The sequence below is a fragment of the Varroa destructor genome, unplaced genomic scaffold, assembly GCF_002443255.2.
Source record: "Varroa destructor unplaced genomic scaffold, Vdes_3.0 BEIS01000001.1, whole genome shotgun sequence".
Classification (NCBI taxonomy): Eukaryota; Metazoa; Arthropoda; class Arachnida; order Mesostigmata; family Varroidae; genus Varroa; species Varroa destructor.
Genome location: NW_019211454.1, coordinates 59,574,221 through 59,597,222, shown reverse-complemented (window position 1 = coordinate 59,597,222; position 23,002 = coordinate 59,574,221). Strand labels below are relative to the sequence as shown.

General features: G+C 40.8%; 1 protein-coding gene and 1 long non-coding RNA gene across 3 annotated transcripts in view; one reads left to right on the top strand and one right to left on the bottom strand.

Annotated features, from left to right (window-relative positions):
* The window catches only part of LOC111250716 (uncharacterized), a 179,694-nt gene that overhangs the window by 50,603 nt on the left and 106,089 nt on the right, over positions 1 to 23,002 (bottom strand). The window contains exon 3 of the long non-coding RNA XR_015319791.1: positions 6,713 to 6,926. This is a non-coding gene — a long non-coding RNA (uncharacterized LOC111250716). The remainder of the gene's footprint in view (positions 1 to 6,712; positions 6,927 to 23,002) is intronic.
* Positions 1 to 23,002, top strand: part of LOC111250708 (uncharacterized) — a 132,426-nt gene that overhangs the window by 67,833 nt on the left and 41,591 nt on the right. The gene's annotated exons all lie outside the window — the stretch shown is intronic.

The following is a 23,002-nucleotide window of genomic DNA, read 5'->3' as shown; positions in this document are numbered from 1 at the left end:
AGCGCTTAACCGCTTTAGTAGCTGGCCACTACTAAAGGACAAAAGAAGTGTGTGCTCGTTTTATCGGCAGCTGATACAAATATTATGTTGATGATAGCGATTAGAAAAAAATCTCACCTTCTTTTGTGTTACTAATAATATATAAAACCTGGAATAAGAAGTACACTACCCATATCGAAGTGCATGGTCACGAACGGCCCGTAAATGCCAAGTGAATTTGTTTTGTAAAACGCTGAAGTAAATGCGTCGTCAGCACAACGACTACTACCGGACACTAACGATTAGATTGAACGTCGTTAAAAATCACACTTCGAATCGTGCTTATGCGCGCCAAAGGAACATCTGCAAGAATCTCATGCCTATCCGAAGTTCAATGGTAAATAGTACATTACAATCGTGGTAAGCGTAGTAGGAGGACTATATCTGCCCATTTGTTGGTCTGTCTGTGAGATGAAGCATTTCAGCGAGATCGCATCAGAAGGACAGTGCTGTGTCCGTCTCCGTATTCCGTTGATCGTTCGACACACGCTTTCGGTGTCAGAGGCTGTTGAAGACTGGGTTGATATGTAACTGGCTTTTATGCTACATCTAATTCGGCAGTTGGTCGCCTCGTGAAGTTCGTTGAAGTCACCTGTTGTTAATAGCACGCCATGCTCAAGTTTGTGGTGTCCTGTCAAACTCAAAAATACTTAGGATCATATCCTGCAAGATCATGAAAAATGAGAATTAATGTATGAGGATAGGAATAGAAATACCGGTCGAACTTGGTAACAAAGAAATTAGGCAAAAGGTGAAAGCCAACTTTCGGCATGGACAATTCGTCCTGATTTTCGGCTAGACGATAAAACCTGCGAAAGATGTTGTTGTATTATTTGAAATACGTTGTTCAATGTGATCTACCGGCTCCAGTTGACCAAGAAGAAGGCGGCTTAGCAAGTAATTAGAATATTGAGATTTTCGCAACCCATAAGCATAAATTGAACTTAAAATATAATACTTCCTATATTCTCTGCAAAACAATAGGTACTCTATAGGTGTTCTGTGTGACGATGGTTGCAATCATCAGTGCTTTCCTTTCTGCTTTTCAGGTAAGCTTTCATAAGTAAAATGAAAGGCTGAAAGGCTACAGCAAGATCTCAACTAAAAACGCGTTGCTTAGCGCGTATTTTACGGTACACGTATATACTATAGTTACTATAGTATAGCAACGCAATTGATTCAGTTGCTTGGCCAATATATTTTATCCGTTTATTAGGTGTAGCTAGATTTAAAGGTTAATCGAAACAGCTCAGGTCTATCCCGCCTCGGTTTTCCAAATCAAGCGATAATGCAGCCACTAGATCGTGTTGAATAAGCAAAAAAAATCTACAAAAAAAAACAACAAAGACTCTCTAAAAATCTAAAATGTGACGCATCTTGAAAACATAAAATTTCTGCAACTAACGTACCATAAAGCCTTTTGTCCTATTATATTTCCTTTACGAACCATATATAGCTTCAAACAATCAATGCAGGACTATAAAATCCTATTCACCTTTGCGTCTGTGCGTCATTTGTAGCTAAGTCAAGCCTACGATAATCCACTATTCAAAATACTGTCGTTCGTTCGGTCACGAAATGTTCATATTATTCCATAGCTGAAAGCCGACGTGATTGAACCGGCCAGTCTGCCACAACAAAAAAAAAAAAGACTTTCAACTAGTTTACATAGCCATAGCGTGTGCTGGTAATACAAAAAACAGGTGTTGTGGGTGTAGTTCTCTTTGCTTTCGTTATCGTTGCCCGGTCTATAGCCGGCCCACCATTACTGGATAAATTTGTTCCTTTATCAACATACGTTGATAATGAGTGCGTTCTCTATTTGGCATCTCGCCAGACAATTTCATTTTTAGCAGCGACAACGTTAGTTGTCACAACAATCGTCGCCTGCTTCGGTATCTGTTTCCGTGGTCTTGGCACAAGGACGGAGGCAAAGATTTGGCCAAAGTAACAATGCCCAATTACTACACGCGTTCCGTTGGAACACGTTAGCCATTATGATTTTATATCTCTTGTTGAACGGCTACTTTAATTCTGGAAGGATAGAAGGGCGCAAATACCTTCCAGAAAAACTATAAAAAGAAACAGACCTCTTTCAGCTGGCTGGGAAGGATACAGCGGGAATTAATTGCAAGCTCACTTTGTATGTATCCTGCGGATTGCGTGCTCCACGATGGCGTGTCCATAACTGTACAGTGTATTTTTTGGCAGACAAAACCTCAATCTGAAATCTCTCTGAAGAGTTAAATTTGTAAACAAGAATTAGTTACAAGGAAGTTACCGGGTTGTTAGCTAATGGCAGTTATATACTAAAACTTGGCATCATGGATGTGTTTATTAGGTTTTCATTTTTCTAGTTCGATTTCGGTCTGTAATGAAAAAAAGTGAATATAATCAATGCTTAAATGATTCTCTAAAAGACTGTTTTAGTTTTTCTGATGATTGTCGGCGACTTCTGACAAAGCCATACAAAAGCTAAAACAGAAACGTGTGTATTTCTGAACGGCGTGGCTATTGAAAAAACAATATATATACATGTATTTTTTTTTACAGAAATATAGCTGTGCCCTTTATTCTCTCTGTGTATTGGTTTCCTTCATTATCTTGACATTCATTGAACCGTCCTGATCAGTTCCATATGTTCAATCTGGAGGCAGAACGCGGACTAAAATATTTATTTTACTGTCATATTACAAATTCTGAACGAAGATCTATAAGTGAAAATGCCTTATCTAATTGTCATTATCAGTATTAAGCAAAGGCAGCAGAAAAAAAAAGTAACGGTAGTGATCCATTTCAGTGCTAGAGTGTACAGATACATACTTATGCACCTATATATATATACACTTATTGTATTGGATTTTAGAGTCAATGGTCTCGACTGAAAATCCTCATGCACAGCTGCCGAACGAGTTTTATGGTAATAAATAATAAAAGGAAAACAATTCCCTCACATAAAAAAAAAACTCATATTTATTGTTATCACTGTGACCTTATTGTTCCTATAGTTAACCAATTCAACGTGATATTCCGAGTAAATTGATTGATTTAGAAAAAAAATAGTCTTCTGTGGCATGGGAACCTATAATATTTTTTTTTTGTACTTCAATCTCGGCCAACTTATAGACTCATAGGGTCACCCAAACATTAAACTGAAGACAATACGTGAACTTTAAAATGCCGATTGCCGCGTCTCTAGGTTTTTTTTGACTCCGATCGCGGTACGTATTCCCGTAATCAAGTCCTGAAATTAAGCCCTAGGAAATATGATTTTCATCTTCTCGGATTTTTGCAATAAGCTTCTTTGTTGTGAAACTGTGTATTGCTTCTGTAAATTGTTTTCAACTTGGAAGCATTGAAGCTGTATGAGAAAAAAATAGTTTTTGGCGTTTTCCATGTAACCGATTGTTCGGTCCACCCCACAAGCTTATTCATGGTTAAATAAGGGTAGATGAGACACGGCGTCTGCTTATACAAATACGAACACACATACGCATGCTCACGCTCCTGTATAGACACATGTCTAGGGTGGCACAAAACGCGTAGCGAATAGGATGGGGTTAGCTAACTTCCGCTTTATAAGTTATTATGGTAAGGTCATAAGAAAGATTAATACAACACGCAAGTATAATGATTCCATAATCATTATATTTGCATATGTGTGTGCACATACTATTTATATATCAATGTAAAAGCTGCCGGCCAAGGCAAGTCTTCTCTCAGGTTCTCTCCGTCCATTCAGCTTTGCCGCGTAAGCCGGTATCGCCTAATGTGGGCGTATCTATCGTCACTTGCAGACGAAAAGTACGAGAACTTGTAAATAATGAACCGCTGTAATTCCAGAACTGCGACTTCTGGGAACATTTGTTGGTCATCAGTGAAAGTAAATTGAAAGATTAATTCGTATGGGGAGAAAGCTATTATGATACAATATTCCGGTTTCTGGCGATGGCTTTTGTGATTGTGAGGCTGATGTTCAAATCTGAACATTCGCGGAAAACTTATTTTTGCGCGGATTTTTTCGCAAGCGAGTGTTTTAACAGTAACGAACGAATGAGACGTAAGCTGGAGCTCGCGCACCTCCCACCATCCACACCAGTGTGTCCCAAGGCACTCGAAAAATATTACTCCTAAAAAACTTTAAGCCAAAAAAAAATTATCTATATTGGTTAAAGAAGCTACCTTGGCTTGGATAAGGTATGTGGCAAAAAAATGATTATTCTTTCTCTGTCTTTTTTGCATAATTTTATCCGACTTCACATCGAAGTGGAGCTTCTGAATACCTATGCGCAAGTTCATTGGTCTAATCGTAAATAGCATAGTAAACCATCATACAGATAGGCTTATACACTGTGGACAGATGTGCAGTGGGACCATAACTTTTTTCGTATACACAGGCAGGCAAATATAGCATGGTTTAGTTAAGTTAGCTGGTTTCTATCACTGGAACATATCTGACGGATTTTTTGCTTCTACACTGTTTTTTCGGAGGCTACAAAAGAAGCTAGTCTTCTCTGTTAACAGAACCACATGTCGGACTTCGAAGACTTGTGTTCGGAATCTGCGTGAAAACCAGTTATTACTGCAGCATCGAATAAACCAGCACCGAGAGTACGAATTTTCGTATTTATCTGAAATGTATAGTGCACGGTGTTGCCAGCCGTATGTTCTTCAAAGAATCAGAATAATACTCCTGTGAGGCAGACCGAAAGATAAATAATAATCAATATTGAATTGGTAAAACTTGAGCATGATTAGAGCGCACAAGAACCCACTTTATAATCATTTCAGAATTTTTGGTTCAAAGATTGGTTTTTTTTTTTTTGGCTTTTTACACCATTTGGATTCGTAGTTTCACATGGTTATCCTGGTATTAGTTTGAAATCTAAATCACTTTCGAGTAATGCGTCGGATACCGCTGGCTAAGCCATCATACCCCTTGCTTCCAGTACGAAACAAAGTGTATCCACGCTTGGATTTGAACCTATACCATCACGTCTCCTTCAAGTTTAGCGGGCAAACACGCTAGCCACTACGCCAACATTAAGACAAAATTATGTATGCCAGGCGGATTCAAACAAGACTTTCAGAAGTCTACCTGATAACCAATACCAATTTATTCACCTCCACTATCAAAAACTTAATTTAAAAATCGGGTTTTCCACAAACGCATTGTCAGCTGCTTAGGTTTCAAATTGAAGTGGTAATCGAAACATATAAAAGCGAAATGATCTTGTCATCTTGCCTGTGAAGATGTCCTTGTCGGCACACACAAGAGAAATAATTCAATTAGTTGGTTTTGTTTAAGGGACATCTATAAACAGGTAATATCAAGTACCTCTCAATTTATTTCGAACATCCGCCGTATGTTTACTTGCGTGTGCACATTTCGAACGACCTAATGTGTACATCTTCTTAGCCTTCTCTAATGCGGCCTACCTAGGTACTTTTTGGCAGTTATGACTATTGGCATCATCTCGAAGAGCTTTGCTTTTGGGCAATGTTCTTATGTGTGTTTCTCTAATGTCGACAACTGAGGAAGCGACGCGAACAACGAGATAACCCAAGATAGATAAACGATGATCAAATCAAGACGACGGATGGCTCGACTTGTCGCTAGGAAAGGATACTAGAGAAAAAGCAAAGAGGAGAGCGACCGCGAGCAAGGATTAGTTTCGAAGGAGAACGACCTGCGTCAACCCCTTTTTTCTTTATAAATTCTTCTTTTTCAGGAGGAATTGATCGTTGTAGTCCGGCTTGAGTGTCGACTAGGTTCCATTTTTACGTCGAGTTGAATAAAATAAAATAGGAAATAATGACTCCGCAAACGTACGCTTAAAATCTATGACGATTCAAAAGGGGAAATTGAAAAGGCGGAGCGTTGATATAGCAAAACTTTTGATGTCTCAACATCTAGAGCATTGCAGTACCAACTGAAAGTAATGCTAACGCCGACGTATTTGTAAGTTCAAACATTAGCTATCTATCTATCTATCAGTACCAGGTCACCTGTATAAGACGAATTATCTATTTTTTCAATTTACGACATACTCGGTATTATTAAATTAGAGTATATATATTCAAGTACTATATGCATTAATATTTGAGCTGCTGGTGTACATCGCTAATATTCATCGATGCTTTGGACGTAGGCCAAGTTTTTGTGTCAGAGTAGGTGTATCACATCAGAAAACGCAATCGATAGGTGGCTACTATGGAAGTGAAGAACTGTAGGCGTGATTATGGCTTTTGACAACCTCCATTATTACTCCATTAATACTAGAAAAACGAATCAAAGTGCTTTCTGATTATAGATAATACAATACGATGTGTGCGCATTTATAGAAATATACGGCATATACAATATACGACAAGGCGAGATAACACTTGTTTTTCTCAAAGTGGGGACAAAAATGACCTTAACCACCGAAACAGCGAAGAGATCACGAAGGATCGGGGTCTGCCTACTTACCTAGTAACTGGCTCTCCTTTAAATCTGATTGAAAAATTGCAATGCACGCTTGCCCCAGGCACACTTATACCAACAAGTGCCCTATACTTGCCTTCGGTGCATAGAGGGTAACGATCGCTAATCGATACCCGGCATTTAATGTTGACTGAGATGCACGTACGAAAAGCGGCGTGTCACTTTTGAGAAACCGGGCATACTTACCGTGCAGATGATAGCTCTGGAGAGGCAACGGCTGCCTATGTAGATGTAGAAGCTCGGTTCCGCCAATAGGTTAGGTTTTTCTGATATCGCCTATGCATCTGCCTTGATTAAGAGGAAGACTGCAAAGATTTTCACTGCCGGGCATGTGAGTACTGTTGGAGACAAAACAGATCATTTGCTATACGGCGAAGAGAAGGAAGAAGGTCAGTATGGCCTGGAATATAGTGAAAAAAACAAAATGGTTTTTGCTTTGTTGACATGGAATTTTAAACTTCTGGCTGTGCTTACATTTATTGACTCCTTTACCCTCAGTGCTTCATCACCGTTTAGGACAGCGGTCCGTGCGCGACTTTATTCACTGAACATTACCAGTAACAAAAGAAGAAGCGCTTCTATCACAGACGACCACCTTCAACTTTGCTTTATAATAACAAAAGAGAGGTTTCGTGCCTTTGTCTCCATCCGGTGGACAATAAACATCGCCCAATAATCAGGTATGCGGCTAGACATAAACTCAGCCTGTGGTGTAATCCGATAGATGCCATGCATTTTCTGTTAATAGACTTCTCAGTGTGCCTATGTTTCTGTTAGCAGTCTATCATCAATTGAACAAGGCCGTATGGCATTGCCAAAGTGGTCCTGGCACGATTTGTCCTAGGGAAATGTATGCGTCAGGTGCTTACGCAAAGTGTAACGAGTTGTAGTACCAAGTATAAAGTTCAGAGGCTTCTCTCAGAAGATGGGTCGGTCTGAAAGAAGTTATTTTTCTTATGGTTTACTTGATATCGTGTGTACTTATTAACAGAAGCGCCACAGGACACCGCTCAAGCCACGTGTTTCGCTCGTCGCCAATGGTAACGAAGTTGTTTTTATTACCGCGTTGGCGACAAGAAAGCAATAATGACGACGTAAAAGGCGGCCCATACTGTAGCTTAGCAACGTTTTGACAAATACGCAAACTTGGATAGCGGTTAGCGCCAATATCATGCGTATATTGGCACAAGGAGGTTTCACACTTCACAGTAAAAAAGGAACCAGCAGTCTGAATGAATGTATTCTGATGGTTATGCACGTATATTATTATTTAAATAGATATTTCTCTTATAAAGGAAGGGTGCACGAGGACAAGACAACCTTATCAGCAATACCTGATTTTTCTTCTAAGTATATTCTCCATTGATTTCTCGAAACACTGGCGATATCACACAACAAACAACTCATTAGAATAATAATTTATTCACGGCTTCCGTTATTAGCTCCTGCGGTGCATTTATCATCAGTCGAGGTATTGTTAATTAAACGAAGAAGATGGGCAGTTAATGATCGAACAGTAAAAGATCTTCACCCGTGTAATGTATTTACTGGTTCCAGCTTTTAACGAAATACTCGAACCAACACCAAGTGTGCTGTGGCAAGTGTTAAAAATAGCCATTGTCAACTAGGCCAAAAATTTGTTACGCAGCAGTAAGCGAGTCACGTGGTAAACAGCGTCTTACAGCATCATTAATTGCAAAATATATTAGCTGACCGTATACTGTAGAAACTCATTCTGTTAATTGTCATGATTAAGGTCACGAGGCAGTTCTTATTACCGCCATTTTTTAGTCAGCTGTGTATTGCCCCCTCGCTCTATTTTACAACTGAAAAAGGGACGGGAAGGAGACGGGAAATCAAAAGAGGTGCATTGATTCCAACGTCTACACTTCGAATCTTCCTTCTAAATGTAGTACGTAAATATAATGTAAGTATTTTAAATGCAATATGCAAATGCAAAGCTATGAAGATCAGACGGGTCGTTCCTATTTCACTATTTCCATTTAGAGTTGTCGGTTTCTTAGGTGTCGTGTTTGGGTATTCACTGACTCTGCCTTCCGCGTTTATGGATACGAAAAGCAAAGCAATATCCCTGTTAGTCAGTGTTCGATTAGGCCTTATTAAATGGTATTGGCTCACTTTTAAAAAAAATTAGATAGACACTAAAAGGAGTGCGTGCTATGCTACTTGCTACCGTCAAAAAATCCCCTTAATGGGAAGCACTTCCTTTTCTACTGTCTTCTCTGCTCGGTTCGTAATTATTTACTACGATAAAGACGAGGGGAACATAGGCAAAGCGTATAAGCAAAATTAGTAAGTTACCCATTAATACACGGACGTTTAACGAAAAACGAAGTATATAAAGTGAGAGGCTAAAAATTAGAAGCCAGCCGTGGTAAATGGGCACTGTTTTAGCCGGCTGTAACAATAAAGCTGGGCCTGTATATCGCTGTCTTTTGCACCCATCGGTTTTCACTTTTATACGATGTGTCAGTTATACTTGAACTAGGCTGATGCGTAGGAGAAAGAATAGTTTTCGTTGATCGTTCCCGTCTCTAACTAATATGCTATTTAGCGGCGGTCAAATGAAAATTGCCATTGGAAAGTTTTTTGGCTGATAGGCATGGCTGTTGCTATCGTTTGTCTAGTTAAATCTTCACAAAAAAATCGCTTATTTTCCTTTTTCAATACTGAAAAGTAGGCTGTAGAGGCAATGCGAAATAACTATTATCCATGTATGGCGAAAATCCGGTGACCGAGAGGCCACGGGTTATTCAATAATTATCTTTCACCGTTCAAGACAGTCTTCGATGCATCTGCAGTCTCGATTGTTGTGCGTTGTTTAGCTTGAGGACGCCATTTTCGAGCTCAGTGGAGTTTGTTTGAGAAGCTAAAAAACGTTTTTGGGATGGTAACGTATATACGTATTAGAAATGGAACGCGTGAGATACTCTCAATTCTGCCCGTGAACTTTTTAAGGGAACCTTAACGAGAACTATTAAGTTACGCTTTCCGGCGTCCCACTTTTAAACCCAAATTGCGCTCAAAATTTTATGATATGTACAAAAGCACTGAAGTAGCTTTATGAATCAAATTAAAAAGGCTTTCCAATCGTCTAATCACTCAGGCATCAACAACCTATATACGTAGAAAAGGCAAGTAACAAATAAAAGTTGATCTTCACTTTTACACCCCTTGGCTCTAAGGCGAAACTACTTTTTATTTTAGTTTAATGCCCCTTAAGATGTCTAACTTCTATTTGTGTTACCATCTATCCTAAATAGCTTTCCCATATCACGTGGCAGACACAGGTAGTCGTCTTTCTGTTACTGGTAATAGTTATTATAGTGCTCTACAACCAGCTTAGTTATCGATGACAGTTTTAGAGCACTGCAGAAGTGTGCGCCGTATTTAGCCGTTTACGTGAATATGTTTGCTCGTTTTTTTTTTTGCGGAATTTGAAAGGAGTACGTATTCAAATGAACCGATGCAGTTCAACTGAGGTAAACGTGGCTTTGTTCCATTCTTTCAAGTTTCTGAAGTTCTAAGATTAGTTCCTATCACGTGTTCTGCACAAGAAAACTAACCCGTTCAGAAATTTCTATGGCTTCATCGTTTACGGAAAGTCTGCTAGCGCTTTAATTCCAAACACACACACATACACACATTTATTTAGACACATACTAACAAAGGTACGTCATTACATAGAACGTCGAGTAACTAAACAGCAAAATGTCTTGCTACACCCATGGTTCGAGAGCGGGACGAATATAAATACATCGGTTTTTCTACCGCTCCTTATGTAGTCACCTCAATGGACAAACGTTCATTATTGTATACATTGTCCTGGCAGCAACGAGCCCTCGACGACAGTAGCAGCCCAAGCGTGTGACGCAAAAACCTTTCTTTAGCTTTCGCGCGTCGTACCCGTACATACATGCAAAACGAACGAACAGAAGAGAGGGTATGTCTAAAGCGACTTTTCGATGGTGGCCTTGAAAAGTACTACCAATATCGGCACTCGACATTAGACCGGTCCTTTTATGCCCTCAAGCATAGCACCGACGGGCCGTTGGAACTAGGACCGACATAGCCGCTGTCGCCACTCCTAACTGAATGAAGACTGCAAGAGCAGACCGCTGTTGTTGCCACAGCTTTCGCGGGTTGCTATGAATTACGGCTCATGAGAAATCGCCTGTTCGCCGTAGCCCGTTTTGCCATACCGCAGCTACAACTACGATCGTTCCGAACGTTGCGTTGGTAACAAAAATGACGACGTTGATGACGGTGATGGCAACAGCCAGCCTGACAGCGAACGGAACAGTATTTTCAGGAGCAATAGCACGCTACGTCGCCCCGATAGCCGCGTAAAGAAATGCAGCGTTGACGCTAACCAAATAACAAGACTCCTTAGCACAATAAAGGACAGGAGTAAATATGCGATAGCAACATCTGATAGACTGCGTCTATTGAATCGGCTACTTTTTGCCTGAGTAAGAATCCCAAACGGAAGATGGGGTCGAGCAGGCAAAAAAATGCTAGCGGTTACGACTAGCATTAGCAACGACCGCAGCAGAAATGCCATTACGACTCTTTCGAAATTGCGAATAGGAGCTGCCAGTCAACATCGACTTTTGCAGCTCTGAGCGCGGGAATGGGACTGGCTAAAGCAGGGATAAACAGATATAAATAGTCTTCCGTTAGATCTCCGTCGATATTTGGTGAGCAGACGACTCAGCTGTGGGGAAGAAACGGCAACCTCTGCGCACCATGAGAGCAGAACCGGTCGCGCAGCATCGGCTATAGCAATTGTCCGCCTATTTATCGCCTAATCATACGAATGCTGACATCAATCGCGCCCTCTAAAAAAATTAACTACAGTACCTATAAACATTATAATATATTATATGCAAAATAAGCAGTGCCTCTAGCCATATATTCTACCCGAACAGAGATATCGAAAGAAGAACGGCCACTGCTGACTGCGAGAATAACAAAATTAACCCGAAAGAGCCATTAGTATGGTTGCTGGTGTCATTGTTGTCTTTTCCGGAGCTAGTTTCCTGCCCGACAAGGGCAAGGTGCTAAATACAGATCAATATGAGCTGCTTCAATAATGATAGTTCCGAACACGCATGGCTAACATTCACGATACTTCGTACGCTTTTTTTCTGCACTTCGTTTTCTTTAACAATTCATCATGCAATGGTTAATGATACAAATACAGGCGCACGCTGGCATAGGAACTGCCATATATGTATATACTAACGGCTCCATCAATAACAGGTGCTTGATGGACACGTCATAATTATTATAAAAAAAATATTAGTTAAATGCGAAAAAAATTAAAGAATGGGGGACTTTTCTAGTTTGGGTTTCCCAAAAAAATCTCAAAAAAACGATGGTCGTGGGTTCGCTTTGCGAAGTGCTAGTTGCGGTGTTGACGATGTCAAAGGTGACATCCTTCATTTCGTACGTATAATAATTAGTATGATTTTTGACTATCTTCAGCGTCTCATTCGTACATTACATTCCACTATGGTGCCTTCTTGGATGAAAAGGATTTTCACCAGTTAAGAGCATTTGCTATAAATAACTTTGGCTCGCAGAGGAGAGATCAGCTATTCTTTTTAATGGTGACAATTTTGAAGTAGACCTGTGCTCGCATGTACTCAGCCGAATGTATTTCTGGTTGAGGATCACCGGCGTGGCCACCACGTTATTCAACTCAAAGCCTAAATTATAGCGCATATAACACTTAATCGTGAATCAGCTAACTGCACCCATTTTTATAACCCACAGACCTATTCCTAGATAGCTTATATGCGTAGTCATCCAAGTAAACGGTGCATTTATCGGATCAACACCATCAGATGTCGAAAGTTTGGCACTCGAATATAAACGTTATATGCGAATTTTGCCGTCCTCTACTCGAGCCAACGAAACGTAGAAAAAAAGGGTCTTGTTTGTACGTTGTTTTTGCTAAGTGTGCATCGTACAGCCGAATTCGAACCTGCTGCCTCGGATTAGGTTAAGGCGTTTCCCACAATACAAAACAAAATTTAGACCAGATACTCGTTGGGATCAACTAGGAGGGCGCAGGAGCTACGCCTTTATTTCTAAGTCCATAAATCGCATTCTTAATGATAATGATAAAGTCATTTAAAACATGGTTGCCATTTTCAGAATCAGCAAACGGTAGCCTACAAAACATAGGCCTACGGCTGCATGCCGTGTCCTCCTCTACCGAAATATATTTTATGTTTATGTCCTAAAGCTACGTTAGATGCAACACTGGCCAACAATCAAGACGCTGGTTTCTTCTTCGATCTTTTCAGACTTAACAGTACCTTCCGTTTACGCATCACGGAACATACTGAATTACCATAGCTAAAACGTTTCTTTTGAGAACTGTAAGAGAATTGCAAATATATGCTGAATACTAATAATTTATTTTCGTCAAGTTTTGGAAAAGGGGTCTGATGGTCAGTAATTTACGAAAAACGGGTAGGCCAACCAAATCTGTGTAGATACTTCAGCTGACATCTATTTTTTTATAAGACGCGGGAACATCATTGGATCGGTAAATCATTTTGCTTTCCTGTCCCATATCGCTAATCGAATCGAGGTAAAAACACACTGTCTCAGATGATCCTTCATTGTTTTCCCTTTTGGCCTGTTCCAGGTAATTTTCGTATCGACAATCGTGCACAAGTAGGTGTCGCTGTCGTCGACCGCGCTACTATCGCACGTGTGTCTTGAGAAAAAAAAGTATATATATATATATACATACAATGATCAATACGACTCTGTTGCCTTAATCAGGCATCAATAAAAGGCTCTGAGCAGATTAGGAGTGCACTTGTGCCTAAACTTGGCCTTGATTGTCGACCAAAACTAGGTTGTTCTAATTAGGAGTTTTCACGGTCAACGAAACGATTAGCATAAGAATAACTGTGGCCTTAATTAGATATCTAAGAGTTTTTGTCTAGGTGCTGGTTTGCATAGGATGACAGGTTAAAATCTCACAATGTGATCCATTACGGACCAATAAGATATTGTTTTTATTGGAGCGGTTTGCACGTTACTTCTGTGCTTGCTCAGTCGGGTTATGGTTGGCCAGCATGGTGGAATACCTTTAGAAAAAGATTGCCCAAAGATATTCGCTCCTTCCAGGCTGCATTAGGTTGTCGCGAATGCAGTGAACTGTCATCGCTTGGCGCTGTATGCACGACTCCTGAGCGAAAGCTCTGATAGAGGGAGTAAATGTTTTCTCTCATTCAAGAAAAAGATGTGCCTGGCGTCATCTTCCACTTCCATCGATAAGTCATACCCGCATCAAAATTCGTGTTAATTCCATGAATTTTTTTATACCTTCTCGTTGTTTTTTAGCCTCAGTCGTTCACTTTCATCCTAGGGACATTCGACCCGCCTAATCAAATCGATAAATTACGTAGGAAGACTTCAATGCGATATTTCTTATAGTGATTACGATGATAGTAAGAGTGATGGTCCAAAACGAGCAGTCCTCAAGGCGGCAATGAAGGGAATGAATTCAAGACGTCGTCAAGGTCAGCTGAGATAATGAACGAGTTGAGTAATGATTACCGCTGAGGAAATCGTAGAATTCACAGCAGTTCTAGCAGTACATGTCGTGATATACGCACACACGTGCATAAGATTTCGACAACAGTGTCTCAAGGGTACATTTTACAGGCACAGATAGGCGGTCACTGTTGCTTATAGCAGTACGAAAATTCACTGCATATATCCACGCCCAGACACACTCACGCCAGCATTATATATAGTATAATGTCGTGCCTTGGAACGTCAAACGCAAAAGTAAAATCGATATTTGGACAACAGCCATTTAAAAGAGGACTGAGGCAGGTAAACAGCTAAGTCATCAAATCAGCGCTCAAACGTGTCCTACTCGAGGCTGATACTGCACAATCAAGGAATTCCAGTCATGGCTCGTGCTTTCTGGTTAGCAGTATTGAATTGCCTGTTTTACATTTACGATGTATAGACACATGTATATATGTGCTGTATGTACATTATCATAATCATTTCTACCAGCTGCACACCGTGCCTATTGATGTCAGTTTTGTGTTTCCCGTTCTTTAACTTGCTATAAGGGTCCGTTCATCTGTTGATCGTGCTATCTGCCACCCATTGACTACAGCAGTCATTCTGTCACAGGGAAAAGCAGAGACTTCTGCACGTGTTCAGCTGGCTGGCTGGCTGGCTGGCAACTCATTTCATGGGTGTAAATTAGTTTGTAACGGCGTCTGCACGATCTGTTACTATCATTATTATTATCAAAATTTATAGCCCCCAGATTATGTACGAACGCTGTAACCTATCCGAAAGAGACATGACGGGCTGAGTCTCATAGATTTTGTCAGGGTTAGCTGCTTAACTGTCAGTTGATCTCCTTCTTAAAGCGGAGAAAAGTGACGAGAACTACCGCAAGCGGCGGCGACCACAAGACCAGTCACTATAACATAGCGAACGGTGATCAGTCAGACGCAATCGTCCAGCAAAGCGAATATGGCTGCAAAGCATCAAGCAAGAGCTGACCACTGCCACGGATTGGACACGTGAAACGTTGAAAAGCGTCACGCAGACGTATTTCGTGTCTTACATATTGTTACAGAACACTGTATTGGAACTATGTGGAGAAAAACACTGAGAACGTAAAAAGCAGTGTTATCGTTTCAGTCGAACTAGCCAATACGTAATTAATCGGTGGATTCGAATATGTGAACAGAATTGGCCATCAATGCTACTGATATAAACGGTAATCATAGTAGTAATAGGGCAAGAATAAGCATAAGTTAAATCACGTAATTAAAATAAATATAATTATATTCTGGGAGGCTGTGTTATCGCCGGTAAATACGCCGTTTCACCACCATTCTAAATAGCACTACTAGAAATGCTTTTCGAGCAGTTACTGGGAGATCAAGTAGATAGTAAATAGGCTTGAACGGCCCACATATTGCCCCCTCGCCGTTGCTGCTGCTGCCGCTGCCGCTGTGAAATCGATTAGTCGTCGTCAGCCGGGAAACGAGGCAGCATTTGGTGTACCAACCGCTGTGGAGACAGTTCCGCTCTGGGCGCACCTTCCAGCTCCGTGTTTCGACCAAGGCCATCGTCCTACCAATGTCGTTCTCGTTACTATTATCATTGTAACTATGAGTTTTAAAGCGGTTTTGCTACTGGCTTGCAGAGAAAAAACAAAGAAAAAATGTCTCACGAAATGACTACGAGTGGACATAACATAAATACACACAACATTTTAATTATGTTTGCTTACATTGCGTTACGGTGAGCGCCACTAAATAAATCTTACCGGTATCTATATTAACAAACGCAGATGGTGAACGTTGTAATTTAGCCGAGAAAAAGCAAGAATTGTTAATGTATATATAGTGCCGTAATACGTTCCCAATATGTGTGTCTAAAGCGTATCACTGAGTAGCATATAGAAGCTGACGCGGCTGCCGTTGGTCGTCGTACGCAACCCTTCACAGGAGAATAGAAAAGGGTTGAGATTGAGGACAACAAAGAATTGGTTGAGGCCCCTAATCGATAAATAGGACCGATTTCCAGGGACGAGCAACAAGTACTGTGTTCATTTGTTTAAGTCCTCCTGTGAAGTGAAGAGATATATATCAGTCCCATAGATGATTCCATTTGAAGTTAGGTACCCACTAAACTTTGCGGATCCCACATGCCCAATTGTACTCGTAGGCAGGAAGCGTACTGAAATTGGCCACACAGTATGTACATACACGTGCTCCAGCAACGATAGTTGACTGTTTTTGCTTGTTTAGTAATCTCCTTGTAACGCTAGAACGCTGATAACGATAACAGTCGTGACAATGGTGAAGATATAGGCAATAACAACAATGGTTCGGCATCCGACAAATGCTTCCTATGTCTCAATCCTATCCACACTGTTAATCGAATGCAGGTGATTTCCAAACGATGCAATACAATTTCAATGTCAGGGCTAAGTTGAAATGACCCGAACCTTAGCTTTTGTTATTGTCGTTACGTCTATCACTATTCTTTGTTGTTTTTATCATAACTTCTTCTATTATAGCCTTCGGGCACTATCTGATAGCACTGTAATAACTGTGGTGAAATAATAGAATATAAACTGTCTGCCGTCCTAGTCGTCAATGATAACATTAAGGACGGCGGCAAGAGCAACAGACACAGCAACAATGTAGCTCAAATTGCGACTGTACGGTGGTCCTTGTACGCGTCCTGCAGTCAGGCAAAATCGGGTGAAGGGCCCATGAGAGAAAACACATCTAAAATTATCCCATGCCTTTTTCCCGCTCGTCCCACTTGGTTCAACGCCATAAAACAATGGAAAAGTACAACGCGGTCAAACTGCCGAAAATAGAGAAAAGTCTAGAAATATAGAGAAAATAGAGAAAGTACGATCATTTGCTTCGACCGGATTGATTGTACCACTAATTCAATGGTCTAGATGAACGATAATTTTAGTTGACTGGACGACGCTGATGATTTTCGAAAGCAGGCTGTGGGAGGTCGGATGCGCATCTCGAGCTGTCAATTAGCTGGGTAGACACAACAGGGCAGATTGTAATCTGTGAGTTTTTGAAAAATGGGAAAAAGCTATTATGGATACATTTGGACTGGAACCACTCGGCACTAAGAGACCCCCTATAAGCGCTAACCACCACGTCATCGTGGTAGTCAAATCTGTTATCCCAAAACAGGAGGGCAGTTGTTGTTGTTAGTGGCATTCCCGCTAAAACTCTGTTACGCTACTATTATTAAATAGGCATTGGTTTATGACTATAGAATGTATTTACATTGAATTGCTGGGGGTATCTTTGCATCGTATGTTTGCGTGATGTGCATTTATCGCATAAGACGCCAATCCATATTTTTGAGTATGTAAAGGTTTGTATCTCAGTCATCTTTGACAGTTTTTTCGCGTCAAGACTTAAAACTACAGTGAAAACTGCAACTCTGGCAAAACCGGTTTCATGCAAAGTTTAAAAAAACTTTGTTCCAGAGCACGATAGTAACCTATCGAAGATGGTCCCCTTTGCAATCAATTCTACGACCTGCCATTTGCAAAACATCCAAGTTCGAATATCTAAAATTGCTTAGATTGTCTTACGAGCTCTACACTCAATAGATATAAAAGTACGCTCGCAAAGCAAAAAGGAAAAAAGAAGAAGGAGGAAAAATTTCTCTCGTCAGAGAAGTGTCCTTCTCAAAAAGATTATTGAGATATCAATGCTTCCATATTTTGGCTTTATAACATTTGCACGTAATTTTGAAAGCTAACATTAAGTTTATTGAGATGACAGGATAATCGCAGTAACGACGGCCTAGCCTTAAAAGGCTAATGGGTTAACAATAGAAGGGTGACAGATTAATTCATCAGTAATCACGTAATCATCAGTAATCAGGATATCAGTAAAAACAAATGAAGCAATTACTGCAAGCTAACAGAGTATTATCCAAATTAGGATAACTACATAACTGAAACAAAATAAAGGAATTATTAGAGTTTACATTGGCGCGATAGGGTCGCAGAATAATTGCACAAAATCATTAAAACATTGCAATTAATCAATCAATCAATTAATTGAGGGCGAGATTGAAAGCTCTCTACACACCGGAACAAATACTTCCGTTTATCAGCGCAAATGTGACAAATTAGGGTTACAGTATATAGTTACAACACGAATGATTTCAACTAGTTACATAAACACGTCCAACAATCGAGCATCTTAAATTAGGCTCGCAGCAACCAGGTCTAAACTCGAAAGAATAGAAAAAATACCCACAATGGAGTTTTTCTAGTCGGTAAACGTAGGCCGGTGTCCGAATTCGCTGCGATATAAACTAAGTGGTTAAATACTGTCTAGCTAATTCCAGAGCCTGTCACTGTAACGGTCAGTCCTGTGTTTGATGCTCTGAAGCACGGCCAAAACTACGGAAACAAAAAAAAAAGGTGGGTCCACATCAATTTAATGAAGAAGCTATTGGCCACCAGGCGTTAAAACTGTAATACAACATTGCACCTGTGTCTCATCTGTCTGAGCTAGAAAATTGGCAGAGAAACATGAGTTTATCTGTTGGGAGGAGACATCGCAACGCGGAAACACCAAAGGCAAATCGTAGTGCGTTACAATTCAGATTGGAACGTTAGGATACTTGGTTGGCAGTCTAAAAGCTGTGCCCTCATACGATTCAGGCCACGAGATTTGGCTAACAGGAGAGTTAAAAATAAAGGCGAAAGCTCACCCGCACCTCAGCAGCCATACGTAAAAAGATTTCCAAAGTTCAATTTACTTCTGAAGGCAAGATTGAAGCTCGTTCAGTATTAACGTTTTTTAAAACGAAAATGCTTTAGTTATATGCCATCTATCGATTCTATCACGCTGCGTGACAAAACGTCACTAATAATATGATGTTGTACCGCATGCAATACCTGCACAAACGAAGGTAAGAGGCAGCAAGTTTTAATAGAGCTACTAATTATCTTAGTAAACTTTACAGTACTACCATCGTTTTGATCGTCACAGTGGTTCGATCTCTCAACAAAGTGGACCAATAGTTGCTCGGTCACGCCGTATCTGGCCAAACAGGTTGAACTCTTCGAACTTATATTTGCGCTTTGCTATTTATCACCTAAACTTTACGTCGATTCAAGGCGCTGTGATCGTTCCGCCTGTCTGCCGATCAACGCAATAAATTCATTACTGTTAAAAGCTATGAAGAACGCGTTTATGACCTTCTCCGTTGGAAGCCCGTAGGAAAAATGACCATTTGATTGTTTAGAAGCCGCTGTTGTTTCAGCTACTGATGCCTTCCTAGACGCACGGCTCGTGCTCTATGCTAACTTATAGACACGCCACCTTCCTTGGCTGCGCTAGATGAAAAGCGGATATTGTAGACAGTCTAGGAGTTACGCCCGAGTCCATTCAATTTTCGGTGGGCAGATCTTGCTCCGATAGCATTTAACGAACGGACCACTTTCTAGATTGTTTACGAAATGACGCTATCGGGCCTGCCTACTTAAACTTACAATACGGTCTACACGATTCATAGTTATATTTCAGCAGCAGAAATGCCTTTAGCTCATACCCAGACAAACCTATCATTGTACCGCGATCGTTATCATTCTCTCCGTTAGAATCGAACTGTCCACTAGCCATCTTAACTGAGGACCACATCGAAATTAGTGCGTTTTTTCTGGAACCTAACCACGATTGTCCACGCTTAACAGACCACAGAACAAAGCACTTCTGACAATCACTGCCAGCTTGTTTTTAGCTGTATACGAGATTTCTCATACACGGACAAATGTTAACAGCCATTGCCAATCGGTCTATCTGCCAATCTTCGATTTAACTCGATTGGTGCATATGTATAGAAACTACCCATTCGCTGTCTACCGCCCTGTAGTAGCTCTTTTTGTTGGCTTTTGACAAGCCATCATATCTATATATATATATATATATATATATATATATACGTAAGCAAGTAATTACTATCTTGTGACGAGGGTCTAGATGGGCGCTCCCACCTCCTTGCTGCTAGCGAGTTGGTCATTGTTGAAATCACCAAAATATTTGATCTTGCCAGTGTCAGAATTACGTCTACTATGTGCTTCCTTTTAGACTAGAACTAATAGTACCGATTAGAGATAAATTGCCCCGGGTAGCTAGATTTAACGATATAGATAAGCATGTAGGGTTGATCATCGCATTGGGGGGCGACATGAAATGCTCTGCTAGCAAGCGTGTTTGCTCTTAACTTGAGACGCTAGTTACATAACGGTGTGCGACGACATCGAACTGTCCTGCAATTCGGGCTGTACTACATCTATCCTGTTTAAAAAACGTTCTGGCTTTCACGTAGCCACTGCAACTGTGGTAACTATCGTATAGACAGGCACAGTACAGCTAGAGCTGTGCCAACAATAAGGAGTTGTTGCAGTTGACAAAGCCGCGCAGGCCAAGTCAATCACCTGCGGCCGTCAGCGCCGCAGAACTTGCCAGCAGCCCCGGGGCTGAAGTTAACTCCGGCCTGATTGTGGCTACAGAGAAGGAAGGACACGCCGACTGATCGAGCACGCCATAATGCGTACGGTCCGTCTAGCCGCTCTACACGAATGACAGTAACAACAACAACAAGCGTTGCTGCGATAACAGCGGTAACTGCAAAGCGTGACCAGCAAACCATCATGTCGTTGTTACTGCGATATTGGCTAGTCAATTGAAACGATTTCCAGACCGTGAAGCTTGCTAAGAAATCCGATAAATGAATAGAAAAAACAAAGGGCGTTAACTTCTCGCTGCATCATTAGCCACACAAGTACAAGACAAAAGCCAAAAAACACTGGCTTAACTTAGCTAACAAGGTAATCTGTTTAGGGGAAGTACTTACGTATGAAGCTGATGTATTGTTAGCTCAAAATATCTTCGAAGAAGTGACCACTTAGGAAGAAAAGCTCAACGTCGACGATAAGGATAAAGTGTCAAACGAAAAATCTGAGGAACACTGCAACCAACAACCAGTTAGAGTACATATGAATTAATGTTCTTTTTACGCAAACACTCCGGCCAGTCCTCTTCGAAGGACAGTTTGTTATCTATCTAAAAAGAGCTGCTGGCAAATCACCGTTAATTTAGCCTAACCGATTTCATAGAGAAAAATTTTCATAAAGGTTTATTTGTTACAGTTCCTAATGTTCGACCTCGCATAAAATAACGTTCTTTAGTACCTAATGGAACACCATTTGTAGGTATACAGTAAAATATCCATTATAATTCCCCGTTGGGTTCTGTTTCCTAGTTAGTTTGGGCTGTTTAAACGTACGTTTCAGCCCTCTATTGATTTGTGTCATACAGTAGGCCATGTGCTGCGTATTTGCCCCGCAGGTCAAAGCCTTCACGCCGCTGTTAGTACAAATGTATAATTTTTTTATTTACCCGTGAGCAGTGCATAACGCATTAGCTTGTAACTTAACATCTGGAGGCAGTTGATTGTGACAGACAATAGATCAATCCGCGTTTTGTTTGTCATGTTTAGCTACGTTTTACTGAAGTCGCGATTGGCGAAGCCAGATATATTGTCAAGTGTCGACGATTCCCATCGTAGAACGAAGTATGTTAGTACGAACAGCCGTCAATCTGCTACGAGACCTCTGCTGCCGATATGACTGCGGATACCGCATCGTCTATCGTTATATAGTTTGTCTTGTATCTGTATACGCGAACGATTCCAGCGCGATTGTTAGCTTGGTAATAGTTGATGGCTAAACTAAGTTTACAAGTTGCTACGAGTACGGGTATAGTTAGCATCAAATAATCAAAGGAGGCAGTGAATTACGGTGTATGTGCATAGCAGTGAAGATCTACCTCGAGTTCGTATGAGCCGAAGCGAGTTTTATGGATTCACAGGTCTTTCGATTACTTAACTTCTTAAGCCAAGTTTAATCGCATCGAAGTTTTTTGTGCATGCTTTCGGTCGACAAGACAGAGAAGGGTTTGCACTATAGGCTACGCAAACGTATAGTAAATTTATCCATAGAATCTCTTTCTCCACTGCAATCAAATGTTTGATAATAAATAGTTGTTGCGGAGTTGTTTTCGTGCATTGAGAACAACGCACGTACATACATATTGCACAACCGGTCGCCAAATGCGCACGACAACCTCTTCGAACGAAACAGCGTTGACTATTTTGATTAATTGATCTTATTGGTTTTAACTGGAACATCATACGTTCTTTCAGTTCCAGCGCTACGACGCGGTCGTACAGAAACTCCATTTGGGTTGGCCTTGTGCCCGGTTTAGTACATTGAACTTTTCTAATAAGCAAACATTAATGAAAAAGAGTAGATATACAAAAAAAAATCGGTCGTGAAAAATTGGCATAATAATGTATTGATTGCCTCAGGCGGGCCATCACCGAAGTGTAGACATTTAGTTCTTCCGACGGACTGAAGCCTACGACTACTTCAGCTGAAGGCAAAAGTATAATCGGTTAATGTTCACACTTATATATTATCGATAATGACGGTACGTGATGCAATCGCAGGAGAATATCCCAAATGAGTCAATACCAATGACTGCCCGTCTGTTTGCTGACAAAGCGCAGATATGAATTCGTGCAAAGGTCATCGTCACGTTAGTTGCCCAATCAAATAATAATAACACGCCATACGTCCGCGCTACAAATTACCATCAGATCTCGTAGCCTCTCGTGCCTCGCCCGAAATAATGTTCCGGCGCCGTGTTAGAAGACTATGGAAACTTTACTCGTTGTGCCTATTCTTGACCAGTAGCTAATGGCCACCGTGTCAATACTGCAACATAAATAACATAGCCGTTATTTGAAATAAGCGAGTTTGATAGAGGGGATTGATGAAATGGACACGGTATGCGTTGTATGAAATAGTCG